At 40.1% G+C, this 7472-nt stretch overlaps 1 long non-coding RNA gene across 1 annotated transcript; it reads right to left on the reverse strand.

The window, feature by feature from the left end:
• Positions 1 to 619: 619 nt before the first annotated feature.
• On the reverse strand, positions 620 to 6312 carry LOC149869443 (uncharacterized). Its single transcript, XR_016441100.1, has 3 exons — positions 6231 to 6312; positions 5249 to 5321; positions 620 to 4413 (listed from the first exon to the last, which is right to left on the reverse strand). It is a non-coding gene; the product is annotated as an uncharacterized LOC149869443 (long non-coding RNA).
• Positions 6313 to 7472: the final 1160 nt, after the last annotated feature.

Raw genomic sequence — 7472 nt, forward strand, 5'->3', positions numbered from 1 at the left:
AAAACACCAATATTCTTCACGAAGGAAAAGAAAATGAAAGAAATAGCTCTCTAAAGCTGGATGGAGAGAAGCAATCTGTCTAAAGATTTGATTCTTATAACGCTCAAGTGAATTTAGCAGGACTATTCACATGAGCAAAGTTACCCACATGCTTTAGTGTTGTGGGACAGGGCCCTAGAAACACAAACTGCCTTTGCTGTATTTGCCGTAAGTCAACACGACTAGTAAAGTATTCCAACAGTGATGTCAATACAGTGACAATAACACTGGAAGCATTTGCCATGTTATTCTCGTTATTTTTCACACTGACAGATTTTATTAAGGCTGTTTATTGTTAACACATGGGTCCATAGGTTATTAATATTGCATATAGATATATGCAATTCTTGTGTTATTGCCCAACATAACTGGGAATTCAGTGGGAAGGACAGAGCAGGAATTTTAAATATTGTATTCCAGATGTCTTCTCAGTAGACCTTTACTATACAAAGATGCATTATGCATTTACAGTTTACTACCTGGAGAGAAAAGAATTAATATAGGAGCTGCACATGTCCAGCTTCTATGTCAAGCTCAGCTGAGGAAATCAGCTCATACCACAGCTGGTCCAAAACCTATCACACTTTTACATTTTTGGCAGGATGTCACCTTAGGCATTGTAAATGGTATATGTGTGCTATATAATTATATTGTCCATGGATTTATGCACCTGTGTTGCATATTTCATTACATTTTCTTGGCCTGCTTATTAGGACTACATTTTACATGTCTAATACCACAATTCAGATTCTACCAAATATGAAACACTGACTTTCAAGCAGAGCCAAATGATGCCTAAGTAATTTAACATGACCCAATGGAAGACAAAAGAATTACTTTAATCATAACAAAAGCCAAGAGATTTCCCCTTGCTGTCCTTCCATTCACATGCTTTCTCTCAATAAAGAAATGTTAAGCTGTTAAGTAAAAAAGACAATGTGGTCATTACAGTAAAACACTTATTTGCTAGAGAGGAGTTAATTATAATTTCTCAGGAAATTGGGACAAACTTGAGATTCTTTAAACAAAAAAATCAGAGATCATATTATAAATATTTTACATATTTTGTTTCTAAGCATCAACTGGCCCTATAAAGAGTAACAGAAAAATTAAAAAATTGTGATTACAGTGACAAAGAGTATGTGCCAACAGCTCTGTGGATGGCTTTTTATCTCATTCCCTTTAGTGAAAACAGTTAACTAGGCACTGGTGAGATATTCTGTAACTGCACAACAAAAAGCTGGCACAACTGCCAAGTGTGGCATGCCAGATGTGTGAATACATTCTGGAGAGCAGTATCAGCAGCTCCAACAGAAAGCCATAGCCATTAATCTAGAGACCTCTGGGAGTTCAGGATAGTGCTGTAAAACCTAGACCCTGCCAAGACTGCATCAGATAAAGCCATCAATGCATTGTAAAAAAGACACAAAACCTATTTCATGGGCTGCACTGATCAAGCAATTACAATCATTGACTACATTAAGCAAAGAAACAGCAGGGTGCCCTATAAAATTGACTGCCAACTTGAATAATCAATAGACTCCATGTAGAGTAAATTAAATAACTGAAAAACTATTTGGAAAAGCTGAAGTTAAAAAGCCAATCTGTAATCCCTCATCCATGGAAAAACAATCCTGCGTCCAAAAGATTCTTTAGTTTGCTTTAATTCTTGTCACTAGGAAATACAGTAAGCTGAGGAAGACATTCTTTAACCATCTCATTCACTAGTTAATAACTGTTCATATTACCCATGTGTTCATTATCAATTTGCCCACTGAATTACACCTCCCGCAACATGCCATGGGTCAAACATGGGTCTAAATTACAGAACTAAGATTCAAAAGAAGGAAATCTAGAAAAATTGTATACACTGCTGATGGCTTAAAATGATGCAGATTACTTTCCCTGATGAAAGCGTATTTAATTTAACCTGGTCTTCCTGATTATTTCCAAAGCAGGCTATTTATAACCACCATCCTGAAGTGAACAGTAGAGCTGGTTGGGAATTTTTCAACAAAACATTTTCATTGAAAGATGCTAATTCATTAAAATCAAAATGTACAGAAACAAATTAATTTTGACTAGAAGTTTTTCTTGGTTTAGGGTAGAATTTCTGCTGAGAGAGAGGGGAGGAGTTCAGAATAACTGGATCCCAGTGTCCGTATAGGCGGTGCGAGAAAATATTATTTAGAGGGGACTGACCTCTGCCTCCCCCTCCTGCAGGACTGTTGCAGGGATAGTGCATCCTGGCACTGTATGTGGCACTAGCAGAGGAGTGTGCAACAGGAGCACTGGATGCGGCGCCGCGGCACTGGGGCATGACAGTAGCATTGTGGGACAGCAGTGTCATGGTGCTGCTGCTGTTCCTGGCTACTGAGAAATTAGTCTGTGGGAGCTAAAACCCATTAGCCTCAGCCTTCCACTGCCTATGAGTATCTAGAACACTCAGCTGGGGTCAGGTCCAAGTTTCTATTGCTACTGGACCTGGGTCTTCCACATCCTGAAGTACTGCCCAAACCTCTGAGCTGTTTGTCCATGAAAGGTTTCTAAAAGCCAAGGTCTTACAGTTTCATAGTTGGTAGGGTCAGAAGTGACCTGAACAGATCATCAAGTCTGACTCCCTGCCATGGCAGGAAGGAGTACTGGGGTCAAATGACCCCGGCAAGGTGTTTGTCCAGCCTCCTTTTAAAGACCCCCAGGGTAGGAGCCAGCACCACTTCTCTTGGAAGTTGGTTTCAGATCCTAGCCGCCCTGACAGTAAAGTAGCGCTTCCTGATAGCTAGCCTGAATCTACCCTCTGCCAGCTTCTGACTATTATTTCTTGTCACTCCTGGTAGTGCTCGGGGGAACAGGGACTCCCCCAATGTCTGCTGGTCCCCTCTGACTAGTTAGTAAATGGCCACTAGATCCCCCCTCAGCCTTCTCTTGTGGAGGCTGAACAGGTTCAGGTCCCTGTCGCCCCTCCACGTAGGGCCTGCCCTGCTGCCCCCTGACCATGCAAGTGGCCCTCCTCTGGACCCTCTCCATGCTGTCCACATCCCTCCTGAAATGTGGCACCCAGAACTGGACGCAGTACTCCAGCTGCAGCCTGACCAGTGCCGCATAGAGGGGAGGATCGCCTCCTTGGACCTGCTTGAGATGCATCTGTGGATGCATGACAAGGTATGGTTGGCCTTCCTGACTGCATCCTGCACTGTCAGCCCATGTTCATTTTGGCTTCAATAACGACTCAAAGATCCTTTTTTGCCTCTGCACTGAGGAGAAGGGAGTTCCCCAGCCTGTAGGTATGCTGCTGGTTCTTCCTCCCCAGGTGCAGTACCCTGCACTTGTCGGTGTTGAAACCCATCCTGTTCTCATCTGCCCACTGCTGTAACTTGTCCAGGTCCAATTGTAGCCTATTCCTCCCTTCTAGTGTGCCCACTTCTCCCCACATCTTAGTGTCATCAGTGAATTTGAACAGTGTGCTTTTTACCTCCTCATCCAAGTCGCTGATGAAGATGTTGAAAAGTGCAGACCCGAGGACCGAGCCCTGGGGGCCCCCACTGCCCACATCCCTCCAGGTCGAATAAGAGCCACCACCACTCTCTGGGGGCAGCCCTCCAGCCAATTCATAACCCATCTGACTATCATGACAGAGAGTGAAAACAGATGGCTAAACCCTGACATTTTTCACAAAGCAGAATTCTTCAGGGCCAGCCCTACATGACTAATTGAAAGTACAGGCAGTTCTTGGACTTATAAAAAAATTGGTTCCTGAAAACTACACCTTAAGTCAACATGTTGTAGCTTGGAACTGAGTTTCCTATAGGAAACAATGTTATAAATGGGGGTTTGGTTCCTGAACCAAGGCCCAATACCCTATTTTCACCAAAAATAACCTACAATTTTGTACTTAATTATAGATGACTAATAAAGCTACATTAATATATTTATATTGTAAATAGCAATCATACTGATTTGGAAGGACTTCTTTGAGATGACTTTAATGGACTTTTTGAAGGGTTCTCGGCTGGAGTCTTCTCAGGAGACTTGGCTGCAGGTTTTTCTGGAGTCTTGTCTGCTTTCTTAAAGAATGCATCCAAGGAAGTTTGGGAGATGGGCGGCGCAGCAGACTTGTTCGTTGGCGTGGCGTGGTGTCGGATCAAGCATTGTAAAGTCAAAATTGATGTCAGAAAGTTGAAACGGGGTGTCAGTTTATAAACGCTGTAAGTCTTAAATGTAACTCGAAACGTAAGTGGAGAATTGCCTGCATCCTCATTCTATATAGATGTAGCAGTCCATAGAAGTTCTCAACTGCAGGATAGAGACCTTGTAACCCCATACTGCTGGTATTCTGTGGAAATCCATGGGCTTTATGCACAGTTTCACAAACACCTACAGTTTCGAAACAGGGATATTTATTTCAAGATTTAGTCCAGGTCTACACTGTTATATCACGTGGTTATGCCCAAATTATTGTTCTCACTAGTGCTCCACTCACCTATACATGTTGCTAAGGATTTGGAGGGAGGAGGCATAGTCCACAGTTCTTTGTGTTGCCACTGTATGATATATTCCCAGAAAATCATGGGAGAGCTTATTTGTCCTTGAAAGCATTGGAGGACCAACAGCACTTAATCCTTAATCCAACAACACCTATCCTACACCTCAGTGCCAAGTAGAAAAATTACTAGCCTGAACGAAAGAAGAACCTGATCTACCCCAGAGCCCCAAAGTGCTACTTAACTTGGATCAGCATTTTCTGTCAGTAAACTGCTGAAATATTAGAGGCACTCACCAGTAAGCCCTGTCTTAACTATGCAGTGAAGGCATGCCCAAAGCAAGCAGATCCGGGGCCCTAGATTGTTTTAATTCTGGGATAGGCAAAGTTGAACAAAAACGATTAAGAATATTTTTTTCAGTTACCCCGATGAGTGCTACTTGTTTGTAGTGAAAATAGTAAACGCATGCTACCCTTGAAAATTTACACTTCTTCATACTTTTGCCCTGGATAATTTTCTTCATTTTCATTCTTCAGTTTTGAACTAAAAAAAATTCTCCTTTTTTGCTGGGGAAATGTATTTTTACATGAAAATTATGCCTTCTGTTTTCATTTTGCTTAAACTAGAAAAAAAATCTGAGGCAGAGCTGCAACATATTTTGCTTTTCACAGAATCGGGAAAAAAAAGTGTTATCAGTTTTTCCAGTGGTGCAAATATTTTTTACTCACCTCTCTACAAACACGGGCTCTTTTATAAATAAACAAGCTCTGTCAACGTGAACAAGGGTATCAAAATCTGGACCTAAAGTAATAACATATGATTATTTCTTTTCTAATTAATAGATCAAGAGCACTTTTAAACAGAACCATCATATGGAATTTTGGGTTCATTCAGCCTGATCTGCACATTCAGGGAAAACAGGCGAAAATCAAAATGAACTTCTGGCTGCATGCAGCATTTCCATTGGGCTGCAATGGGGCTAATATCTCAAATAAATCTTGGACCTGTCATCATTACTAAAAAGGTTTTGTAAATCAAGGGACCTGGAAAATCCCTTTGACATTAATATACTACACCAATATTTTAGATGTTTTCTACAAGTACTTGCATGGGTACATAATAAATTAGTTGTCAATAAACGGCCTGGGATAACAATGGCCTGCTTCTTATCCTGTTACAAAAATAAATGGGGATAAAACCTCTGAAAGTGTAGGCCTTATAAGCCGACTCATAGCAACTGTATATGAAAGAAGGATAAAATGAGTACATGTCACAATAAAAGTTTCCAACTTATATGCTGATTAGATGATAATGCTACCCAGAAAAGCAAAAGGGGAGAAAAAGCACTGCAGAGAACTTGAGAAAATGTCTTACTGAAAATTATTGTATTTACTACTTATTAGATTCTCAACTCAAATAGGTCTTGATTGTTGAGAACTTGGATAGTTAAAAGTTTTAAGATCATCAATTACATTACTCATAATTTCCACATCTGCCTCTCCCCATCAATTCAGAGAGAAAGGGAGAGAGAGAGAGAGAGAGAGAAGACTGTTATTTGGACAACTTGATTACTACAAGCCTGTTACAATGTGCACTTGAAATGCCTTTAAGAATTTGAACCTAACTACCATTTGCTGTTTTATGGAACAAATGCATAGATGGCCCTTGATGACAGAGAAAAATCAAATGAGTGGAGATGTAGCAAATTACCTGGGAGAAAAGCAGTTATTTATCCACACACAGGGGCCCATCAAAGGTGGAATGTAATACAGCAATTTTCCAAGATGGCCTTCCTTCATGCACACAAAAGAATAATAATTTACATTCTTCTTTAAATTAAACCAGATTATAATTAATACAATCATAATATAATTGAACAGCAATGTAGCTATGTGGGTATAGGGTATGTGTTGGCTGTAGGAAATTGTTTCCCTGTCAAAACTGTTATCTAAGTGATACCAAAGGCAGTACTATTTTTTTCAGAAATCTTTCTTCGTTATTGTTTTTTTTAAGTACCTACAGATCCTGATCCAACTTCCATGAAAGTCAATGGAGAGCTACCCATTAACTATAACGGAAGCTAAATTAGTCCAATAGAACATACTGATTTCATTCACAAGCATCTATTAATATTCATTCCCCACAAACAATTTATACAATAAGACTGACCCAAGTCAACTAACAGAAAAATAATTTAATAATTATTGACCATAAGAATTAGAGACATTTTCTGATATTTTTTCCTCTCGATGAGTAACAGATTACATTGGACTTAATCTTGGCACATTTTGAATGCTTGCATGTCCCACTATCTTTAAAGGGAGCAGCAAGGTTTAATACAATGTACTTCAAGATTGAACCTTCTTTGAATAGCCCAACTTATATCCATAGGAACATTTGTGGAATCAATTTTACTTATTATATGTAATAGTGTGGACCTCCCTATATATGTTAGGTACCAAGCTACAGAAAGAAACAGACATCAAGAAAAATAAAAATCATTGTCACAGCTCTAATGAGTCCACACATTTGCTCAGAGGTTGCAGGGAAAATCTGAAATAAATAAAAACATTTCCAGAAATTATTCTTCCTAAGCACAAATGTAGTATGTGACATTTTCCTTAATTGCTGAAGCTTAAATGTAACACTTTCCTATATGTGAATCTCTCACCCTAGAAGTATCTCAGTCTTGTTATTAACATGGATCTGGGTTTTCTGTTCACCACAGAAAAATGCAGATTTTCTCTTTTTAATGAGAAAAACATAGGTAATGGTGGGTTTCCCTTTGCAAGCTGGAAGATTTTCAGCCTGCAAGGGCTGGGGAGAGTGGAAGGAGGGTGAACAGGCAGGGTGCACCACATGCATGTGCACATGCACACATGCATATGGCAGCCAGGCAGCATGGAGAACAGCTCCCACAGCTCCCCACAGGTAAGTCTGTGGGGGAGGGAA

The sequence above is a fragment of the Crocodylus siamensis genome, chromosome 3, assembly GCF_052110815.1.
Source record: "Crocodylus siamensis isolate JL-2025a chromosome 3, ASM5211081v1, whole genome shotgun sequence".
Classification (NCBI taxonomy): Eukaryota; Metazoa; Chordata; order Crocodylia; family Crocodylidae; genus Crocodylus; species Crocodylus siamensis.